Source organism: Anastrepha ludens, chromosome 2, assembly GCF_028408465.1.
Source record: "Anastrepha ludens isolate Willacy chromosome 2, idAnaLude1.1, whole genome shotgun sequence".
NCBI classification, from domain to species: domain Eukaryota; kingdom Metazoa; phylum Arthropoda; class Insecta; order Diptera; family Tephritidae; genus Anastrepha; species Anastrepha ludens.
Window position 1 is genome coordinate 45,988,948 of NC_071498.1, and position 11,132 is coordinate 46,000,079.

General features: G+C 37.4%; 1 protein-coding gene and 1 long non-coding RNA gene across 6 annotated transcripts in view; one reads left to right on the forward strand and one right to left on the reverse strand.

The window, feature by feature from the left end:
* LOC128870377 (protein mini spindles) overlaps window positions 1-7,322 on the reverse strand; it is a 59,243-nt gene extending 51,921 nt beyond the window's left edge. For 4 of the 5 annotated variants that reach the window (XM_054113013.1, XM_054113008.1, XM_054113001.1 and 1 more), the window contains exon 1: window positions 6,639-6,926. The gene's annotated coding sequence lies outside the window, so the exon portion shown is untranslated. Of the gene's footprint in view, window positions 1-6,638; window positions 6,927-7,188 lie in introns of those variants that run through there. The other variant, XM_054112995.1, reaches the window with a different exon arrangement.
* Window positions 6,751-7,058, forward strand: LOC128870399 (uncharacterized). Its single transcript, XR_008455369.1, has 2 exons — window positions 6,751-6,841; window positions 6,920-7,058. It is a non-coding gene; the product is annotated as an uncharacterized LOC128870399 (long non-coding RNA).
* Window positions 7,323-11,132: the final 3,810 nt, after the last annotated feature.

Sequence of the window (11,132 nt, forward strand, 5' to 3'; positions counted from 1 at the left end):
AATGTTGAGGAATGCGAGACACTACTGTAAAACTAAATTGAAAACAACAATAGGCGCCTTCGCTCTGCCACTTCTCTGTTCGCTATCTCTGGACTCTGCTCACTTGACGAAAAATTTGCATGTGAAAGCAACTAGCAAGTTATCGAGCAAGATTCGCCGGTAGCGAGTTTATTTGTACCAGTTGATTCATCTATTCGACACTTGCTAAAAATTCAAAGTTGTGCATATCAAAAGCAATCAAGTTCAGACCTACTAACTCTTTATATATACATATAACTCTTATTAAGCTGTTATGCTTTGAATCACATGGAGGTCTGCCCATTTTTCTTTGAAAATGCTGCTGAGAACGCCATTTCAGTCAACCGTGACTTCTACAGAGGCACGATAAACGATTTGTTGTGGCCAAAAGTGAAGCCATGGACTTGAACTATCATTGGCTACAGCAGGAAGGTGCTCCAGACCACCATTGATCTCTTGCACGCCAAGTTTCTGTTTCCACGACAGTCGGTTGCACACTAACGGAACGAACCGGAATCATATGCGGCCAAGGAGTGTCACTCCAGCAACATCCCCCAAATATTTATTTGGAATGTTTATCATATTACAACAACAACAAAAAACAGAGGGTCCACATCGTCAGATACTAACTGTGCCTCATGTACACATCTCCTAAAATAAAGAGGTTCAACAATATGTGTTGCTGGCGGACTACATTCAACCATATCCATCGGACGACATTCATCGAAAAATCATTTAGACCTACATAAACCCTCGCCTACAAATGTCGTTTTCCCAGGTCAACTACTATCCGTTGAAAATAAATAAAACATAAATATGTATGGACATTTTCAGATGTCCATAAGATCTAACTCAACTCTACCATATTTCCTAGGACTACCGTTAGATGACGCTAGATAGCTGATGTTACTGCACCAGCAATAGCGCATAAAATAAAACCATGAATGCCCTGTATTGAACCAAAATATTTCGTTAGAAGTCCAAAAGTCCATAAGCTCCATTGTATACATATAAATAGTGCATAGTACATTCTCTATTTGTTGCATCTTTCTGTACTCACAATTACTGCACTAAAATAATAAAAATAAAAAACATTTTTCTTAATTTGATTACACAGAAAAAGGCACGGCCTAACACAGGTAGGCCTTTTTGGGCGAGTCTGATATATTGATTTACACGCACAGTTAACCGTTCAAATTCAAATAGTAGAAAACAGCTTGCGTTAGGCAACAACTCTGTCATTTAAATATTAAGTTGCATAAATATAAAAGCAATAAACTGCGCCCCACCAACAATGATAACGTCACTATAAACAAAAACTTACCGAGTCGAACAAGCCATAAATAAGTAAATAAAACGCAAAGCACAGACATCAAACGAGGATACATACATATCTAAGCAAATAATTCGTAAAAGGATGACGTATAACAATAAAACTTGGCACGGCTTTTGACTCATTTTTACAGTATTCATATTTATTTCTATTTTGCTGAATGAAATCATGCGGCTCGCACACAAAAAAGTGTCGCATTAGGAAAGGAAGGAGTGTATACATAAGCAAATATTAAATGGGTGAAGAGGAGAACGCAAGGATAAAAACAAAAGACTTAAATATAGCACGCGCAGGATTAGCACATTAGTTATAACATATAAAACCTCTATCACAGAAGAAAAAAGTATGAGTCTAGCTAGTCTTTAGCTTCTGTACCACTTGAAGCTAAAATAGATTTTTAGCCTAATAGAGATTTCAGATTAGTGCTTCAGGGTTTAGTGGAAAAGGATGGCGGGCACACATTTGTTAATGTTTTGTTGTAGCAGCGCTGATAGCACAGGGAGAGGTGCCCTCATATGCAAATGTATATGTAAGTATAGTATAAGTTGGGTGTTATGATTCAGCAGTGTGAACTCGGAGCGGCCATTCACTATGGTCTTGAGACGGTCTAGAAACGAATCGCAAGCTACTCGAATGTGACTTACAGGTATTTTCGCCCACTCGCGGACAATTGCTTTTTTAAGCGCCTCGAGACTGGTGACTCTTGTAGTTCGGACCTTGCTCTCTAAAATGGCCCAAAGAGAACAATCCATCGGATTTGCGTTTGGTGAATTTGAGAGCCATTGTGTGGACGTTATAAAGTTTGGATACTTTCCCGATAATAAGGCTCGATGAAAATGTTTAAAGAGCGCCCATCTGCGGTTACAGCGGCCCAAATCATTACCTGTGGCGGGTGCTGCGTCCTCGTGGCCAATTGATCACTCAGATTCTCGCATGAATGGTCAGTCAAATAAACCCTATGTCGCATTCCGCTAAGCGAAGCAACTCCTTCGCTCTCTCTGACTTGCTGCTGCTTTGGTGTGAGATCATGCAGCTTTTGAATCTTGTAAGGCATGACTTTAAGAACATTTTTCAGTATCCGGCGGATGCTACGGTCAAATATTTTCCGTTCTTTCTCCATTTGATTATCACTTTGTCGTGGATTTCACTCAAGTCGCTTCGTTACTTTTTGAACCATTTCATGTGACGTTGCAGTCTTTTGATGACCACCTCCATGACGTTTCGCGATGCTACCAGTATCATTGTAACGAGTAATGGTGCGCTGGTTGTGATTTTCCATTGGTGTACGCGCCAACCGTTTTGGGTGTTTGGCCGAGCTCCTCCTCCTATTTGTGGTGTGCGTCTTGATGTTGTCACCGAGGGGCGACCGCTATTAGAAAAATGTTTTTCTTAATTTTGGTGTTTCCCCGAGATTCGAACCAACGTTCTCTCTGATTCCGAATGGTAGTCACGCACCAACCCACTCGGCTACGGCGGCCGCCTTTCACATTTACTCTCGGTAAAATGCTTCCGCGGACTTTTAAACAAAACTAAACAACTAACAGACAGATGATGCCCGTGGAACAGCTGCGAGAGCGCTCTGAAATTGGTGACCCTTCGAGTGCCGGACCCTGTATATACGAGTACTAATAAAATACAAATACAAATAAATTGCAAAAACCTTTGCATTTTTCCCAAATTTCCTACCACAATTATTGTTGAGTTTCGAAAAAACATTCTTTTAGCTTGAATAAAAAAGCGAAATATATAAATATTTAAGTCTCAAATCCTACAAAATTCTTTAGTACTTAGGATCAGCTTTTCAGTGTAACGTTTACCATAGATAACTAGATGTGAAACTTATTCATTTTGAGAGAGAGCGCGCCCATGAGGACGTTTCAAAACTTGGCAGCACTCACACATTATGGGATTTTGAACAGCTGATAGGCGAAATGGCAGACTGCCAGAAGTAACGCGCCAAAAATAACAAACGAAAACAGTTCGTTTTTGCTTAATGGAGAAATGACGTGTTGAAATGTTTATAATTATTTGTCTTAAAATTAATTCAATTGAAATGTAATAATTTGAATTTAAGTGAGTTTGTAGAATCCAAAGCTCGTTATATCCTTCTCGACGTCTACTTTTAATTAGTCTTATGTACATAATGTAATTTTATTGAAAACTGTGTGTTGGTTTATGTAAATTTGTATATACGTAAATATTCTATGGTTGAAAAGCGTAGGTAAGGGAACTGAATTTGTGTTTGAGATATTTTACAAAAATTAAAGGTAATTTGCTTTAACTTATTCTGTTCGTTGTTTGAGATTTTTTTTTTTTTGGTTACCCAATTTCTGTGTTATATTAAAAAATCGCCAATAAGTCATGTTTTTAATTATAACTTATGTTTTTCGCGTTCATTATTTTATTATTATTAAATTACTTTTGTATTTCAGTTTTAAATAATTTCATTTACATATAAATTTTTAAATTTTTTGCTTATTTATGCACATATTTCATACGGATTGTGCTTATTTTTAGTATATGTAGGTGTTTACGAGTGATATAAGGCTACCGCACACTAAATACTAACCTCAATAGTGGTGTGGAAACTAAAAATTCCAGACCTTTGGTTCAAAAATACCCAATTCATGTTTCTACCGGTGTGGCAATATTGAAAAATGTTATAAAAAATGCATGATGGAAAGAATAATGAGATGGCGCCTATCGAGGTCCCGTTACTTTGCTCTCAGCGAATTTGACAACGCGTTACGTAATTTTAGCTCCAGTATGGCCAGATTACCATTTTCGTAACTTCATTTAGCATTTTTTTGGTTTCTTTAGTATTTTCTGGTATTTTGTTGGTTATTTTTATAATGAATACACCTCTTGATGCCCTATGTCCCACTAAGGATTGATGGAAGGAAGAAACGATTACACCTCTATGGTTTTAATCCGCATTCAGTAAATTCAAACGCCTTTTAAAATGTGTAAAAAGTTTTCAATCTTAAGAAGAGTTGAGAGAGGGGCATTTAATATTCTTCCATAACCTTAAAAGGAGCAAAAATTAAATTCACACTTTCAAAATATCAAATTTTATAAAAACCAACTAATTTTCATTAACACTAAAATCTTCTCAGAGTGGCCATTTTTAACCTTCTTTTGTATAATAATACAGTTGTTTTTAACCTTAAGTTTCGGTAGCTTTAAATTAAAACAAAAAAAAATGGCTGAGCTTTCCTTTTCTACCACGATATATTTGCTTATAATGTCTAAGTGCGTGGACCGAATTTAAAAATTATAACACGCAAATGTAGTCACTATATCAGCCTTTTGATTTATATTACTTTTTATAAATTAAAATTAAGAATTAATAGCAATATTTAACGTTAAAAATGCAGCTTTTTTGCATAAGCTTAAAAAAATGCCCTATTACAGACGCTTATTTCACATAAATACAAACACAGAAAAGTAACAAAATCCCTTATAAACATTCTTTATTACATTAAGATTCGATTTAAAGCTATTTTTACTAAATAATAGTCCAAATTCTATTAAAATTCTATTATTACAAATGTTCTTCTAACCGTTGGTAATACCGTGCAGAATAAATTTGAGGAGCGAACTGTCAAACGAACGATGAGAGAGAGAATAACAAAGCGAAATAAGAAAAACCCAGTCAACCAAAAGCGAACAATTCTTTTATTATTTATAGGGGCGCTTTTTTAGTTTCAAATATACATAATATTACAAAAACAAATATTTTTACAAAAACTGAAAATTTGGAATAAAAATCGCGCGAGTTTTAGTCCAAATTTTCCCCTGCGGCGCTTTTTTGATTTCAAATATGCATATATATTACAAAAACAAATATTTTTACAAAAACTGAAAATTTGGAATAAAAATCGCGCGATTTTTAGTCCAAATTTTCGCCTGCGGCGCTTTTTTGATTTCAAATATACATATATATTACAAAAACAAATATTTTTACAAATACTGAAAATTTGGAATAAAAATCGCGCGATTTTTAGTACAAATTTTCGCCTGCGGCGCTTTTTTGATTTCAAATATACATATATATTACAAAAACAAATATTTTTACAAATACTGAAAATTTGGAATAAAAATGCGGCGCTTTTTTGACTTCAAATATACATGTTTATAACAAAAACTAATATTTTTACAAAAAAAAAAAATTTATAAATAGTGAAATAATGCAAAATCGGACAATTTTTGACCTAAATTTTCGCCATCGGCAACGATAAAACAACGTTTTCATAAGTGCTATGAAATATAAAACCTAAGTTAAATGCTTGCTGGGTTGACGACTGCTGTATACTCTTCTCTTCAACTGTATTTCAGTACAAACTGCAAATGCGGTCGGAAAAAACCTAATTTTTAAACTTCTCCTGGGGGTTCTATAGGGACACTAGGAGGTTGGGACTTTCACAGTTATAATGGTGTGACCTTGCTCTTTCTAATGGGCGTGGTGGGTGGTGCCACGCCCCCTCCCCCTCCGCCCCCCACTCAAATATATCGTGGTAGTAAAGGAAAGTTTTGCCAAAAAAATAAACAAACACGAAACTTCAATATTTTCGCATTTTCGGTATAAAAAAGCACTCAATTTATTGCGAAGAGCAAATGGTTGGCAATACTGCACAACTCAGCCAACGTGACGTCACGTACGCACTGATGAGCGCAATCTTCTTTCTATCATACTTGTAAAAAATGCACATTTTTCAGCGCTCTCACGAGAAAAAGAGTTTCACATCTAGTCATCTATGACGTTTACCGTGCTTTCTATCTAAACTAAGTTGAAGCGCTCAATTTGTTATTGTTAAATTCAGTACAAAAATTCACCACAATTAAATTAGCATTGAAAAATTTGAACCTAAATATAATTTGGCAACACTTATCCTTATTAATTACACACAACCCTGAAATTCTCTGTGCACACTTCTCCTTCTATCATTTCTTTTGTCCATTTCGAATTAACGGAATGCTGCCCATTGTTTTTGTTTCTTTCGGCTTCTGCTTCGACCATCGCAAACAGCGCCGTTGCAAGGGAATTCGTTGATTCTGCCACTAGCTACCTACCAACGCACCAACAAAAAACAAAATAAACATCTGCGACTTTTGCGCTGAGCAGAGGCGACGCAAAAAATTGAGAAAACTTCATACAATCTGCATCTGCATATATTAGCCAAGCCGGAGAAAATGTAATAGGGAAAGCAGAAATCGTTTTACGGAAAGATATTAGCACATCTGATAGCTCAACTGTAAATATTGAAATATCAAGGTGTCGACTTACCGTTCCTTTCACTAATACTTTGTGTAAAGCTTCAGAATCTCCACCCTTTTTGTTGCTTTATAACTGTAATAACTATAATTTTTTGATCTGTGTATTGCAATCTATGTGGGACGAACAGTTGCTTATTGACTGACGTTTAAGTCAGTCTTGACACTAATGTTTTCACAGCTGTAATCACTTTACTAACTATTTCTTGCATGAATGTAAGCATACACAAATTATAGCCGCAATTTTTATGTGGCACTATGTTACTTATTGGATGAACTTCTATTTTCTTGCAGCAATTTTAACAAATTTTCACACACACAAGTAATGCAAGACGTTGAACCACTGCAGCGGCGTAACAAACTTCGATTTTTCACCAAACAAAAAACTACCGTTTTCAGCGGCACACATACGCGCGCACCAAAGTACACACAATTGGAAAAAATCCATAGACGCAATGTAAAAGCAAAAATTGTATAGAAATCAAACGGAACTTAGCACGCGACGCCTTCTAAATATTTGTATTTTACTTTTTTTGCAATTTTTGACGTAGAAATTTTTTTACCGGAACTTTAAGTTGCTGTTGCGCCTTTTAATGTTGGTTTCAAACAGTTTTCACAAATTAAAAATAAAGTAAAAATTGTAATTGGACGACAACGACAAAATTACGTCCATCTTGTATTACTCAGTTTTATTCAATAAATCATTTTCCTATACTGCAAAGAAATTGAATTGGCAGCACTCCCATTGAAGATGTATGGTTGCATTTCTTTACACCAATCTAATATTATTGGAATTTGTGGTGAGTTTTGTTTGAAATGTTCAAGGAAAAATAAATGTTTTTCATATATTGAGATGTTATCCAAACAAATAACTAATAAAATAATAAAGAGGGAATAGTGGTAAAATTTTTTGTTACAGTTGTGTAGTTTAGTGAAAAGTTAGTGCAGAAAGTAACGAAATTCGTATTCCAAGTTCCTTTGAATTTAGTTGTGACTAGAAGGGGGTGTGTAAATGCGACTATTTTTGCGTAGAACTTTTTACCGCATTTCAAAACAATAACCCTCATCTTTCCAACTTCGGGATTCTCATCAATTAAAACTTAAAATGTATGTGAGTAGTTTGGAATTGCCTGATTACAGCCTTCTCTATCACCAACGAAATATTGGGAGTTTTAAAAGTTATTCAGGAACCTCTCTCTAACATCTCCATCAATTTTCATTAAAAAAATTATTATACTTTGCCTAAATTGCTCAAACCACATTACAATACAGCCCATTTTAATAAAGTCTCAGTAAAAAAATTATTTAAAAGTAAATTTAACAATGGGTTCGTACATTTAATACGCACTCTTTCAAAATTTCAAAGGAAAGGCAATCCTATTTCACTGACAATGAAGTTTGGCAGTACTCCTTAAATAGTATTGGTGTTGCCCACTTGTACCGTTTTTTTTCTGTTGAAATACCAGTATTGAGAGGAATATGTGTATCCGGTGAGAAATATATGCCTTACACGAATCTATTCAAAAAATATGTTGTGCGGTATTTATATAATGAGTATTTCTTTATATTTGATACTTCATTCAAGACAGTGAATCAAACAATTCTGTACTAACACATCTTTGTGCTATAACTTTTAAAATTGCTGATGTTATTCTAAATTACTGCAATCCGTGCAATTTAGATCTGTGGTTAAGGAAGGACTTGGTTTAAATCAAAATGTCAGAAACATCTCAAACAAAGGTGTCGTCACACCAATGGTACGTGGAGCACGCTCCCACTAATACTACCACCTCGGCTAATTCTTCCCTGGGACCAAAAAAGTATAACATCTGGGTAGAGCCGCGTTTATGCCCGAAAACACAATAGGTAACTGCGTCCAAGTTCCTCTGCTGCAGGCATATGAAGGTTATATACCGCCGATAGTCCCAATCACTCCCACTGTCTTTATAGGTGGTTCTAAAGTAAATGAGACAGAAAAAGTTGCAGTAGTGTTATATTATCCCACTACCGACCTATGTTCTGTACGACATTGTATTGAGTGTTTCACTCAAAAGTCTGTGCTTGTCGTCGGTTCGTCAAAAACTGTCCGCCTTCTCTGTTTCTGCATCGCTTTGTGCTCCCAGTCAATATGGCGAAATCGCGTCACGTTCTTACCCGCGCACGTTTGGTCTGCTTGCTACTTACGGTTTGTACTTCGCGTAATGCGCTGGCCCTTTCATCAATCACCACAACTGCTCCTCGGGGCTCACCTGAGCAAGAGCACTCCACCCCCTTTCTGCACAAGAGTACAAAGTTTCAACCTGTCAGAATACTGCCATCAGGACAGCCACGGACTGTCTGCTGATGTCTCCCTGCAACATCTCCATCATGAGGCTACCATACTAGCGGTTAAGAAGCGATGTAAATTGCTTAGCAACCTGAGCTCCTACTGTAGGAAACCCCCTCAAGACACTTACTGGAGGTGGACCCACTTTCCAAGCGAGCCAGGAGGCATCTCTTCGACTATACTGACGAGAACTTCGTTCCTACTACAACTACGGGATCAGACAGAGATACGAAATACGAGGTGTGATCAAATAATATCGCGAATTTTGTGTTTTTTCAAAAATTATTTATTTATTCATTAATATCTATTTTGTCCCCTTCAAAGTAATCCTCCTGAGGAATTATGCACTTGTGAAAACTCTTTTTCCAATCTTCGAAACACTTCAAAACATCATATTTTTATCTTGTTTAGCTCCTCCTTCGATGCCGTCCTTATCTCCTCAATCGTAGCGTAGCGTCGTCCTTTTATGGGCCTCTTCAGTTTCGGGAACAAGAAAAAGTCACAGGGATCTGGGAAATACGGTGGCTGTGGCATCATTAGTGTTTTGTTTTTGGCCAAAAAGTCGCGCACAAGCACCGATGTGTGAGCAGGGTCGTGTGACGCAAGAGCTAATTTTTGTTCTTCCACAAATCCGGGCGTTTCTGGCGGATTGCTTCGCGCAAATTGCGCATAACTTGCAGGTAATGTTCCTCATTGACCGTTTTACCCTGTGGCAAGAACTCATGATGAACAACGCTCCTGCAATCGAAGAAAACGGTAAGCAAAACTTTTACATTCGACCGAACTTTTTCCGGTCTTGGTTCGTGCGGCAGTTTCCATTGAGATGATTGAGCTTTGGTTTTCACATCATAACCATAAACCCACGATTCGTCACCAGTTATGATCCTCTGAAGTAAATTTGGGGCGTCGCGGACAGAGTGCAACATCTCATTGGCAATATTCATGCGATGCTGATTTTGGGCGAAATTGAGCAGTTTTGGGACGAATTTTGCGGCGACCCGTCTCATGTCCAAATCATTGAAAAAATTCGAATGGCACGAGCTAATCGATATGTCTAGGTCCTCAGCAACTTCTCTAACGGTGATTCGGCGATTGGCCAATACCATTTTTTCACTTCATCAATTTTTTCATCTGTTGTTGATGTGCTCGGGCGTCCGGCACGCTTTTCGTCGTTCCCATCTTCTCGGCCTTCTGAGAATATTTTGTAGAACCGATAAACGTTGCTTTGGTCCAAAGTAGCTTCTCCGTATGACACAGTCAACATGCATCCGCGCACTTAATTTCGTTTTTCACACAAAATTTGATACACGTTCTTTGATCCAACTTTTTGAATAGGTAAAAATCGAAGACGAGCCGAAACATGTGCAAGCAAAGGAGCTGTCATCAATTAACTGAACATTCAAAATGGCCGAACTCGTCGGCATGAGTGAGAGACATGAGTACCAACACATCGCCACAAAATAATCGATAATCGAATTTCGAACCTGCGAAAATTCAAAATTCGCGACACTTTTTGAACACATCTCGTACGATACTAACCACCTATTCACATTATCCCTGAAAGCCACTCACCTAACACCTTTCTACCTTTCGTCCCAACCTATCGAAACAGCATTTTTCCTGGGCCTACCGTTAGGTGACTACCCCGAACTGACAGAGTTTGATGAACTGTTATATATATGTATACATATATGTATAAATGGCACTTACAGCCTTTTTGGGTGTTCGGTCGAGCTCCTCCTCCTATTTGTGCATGCGTCTTGATGTTATTCCACACAAATGGTCCCTACAGTTTTAAACCGACTCCGAACGGCAAATATTTTTTATAGGAGCTTTTCCATAGCAGAAATACACTCGCAGGTTTGTCGTTGGCTGCCGCGGGGTGAACGCTGTTAGAAAAAACTTTTTCTTCCCTTTGGTGTTTCACCGAGATTCGAACCTACGTACCCCGAATTCCGAATGGTAGTCACGCACCAACCCATTCGTTGAAGGCGGTCGCCTTGATGAACTGTTACAAAAAAAAAACTACTCTTTTTAAAAGGATGCTCAAGGAGTACGAGTATACTCTGAACTGATATATAGATGACTCGTTGACATGCATTGGCAAGAGAGGCTGCGGCCTTCAGACTAATAGGATCTGACCACTCTTTGTCCATAGAGTAACATGTCATCAAGGAAGAG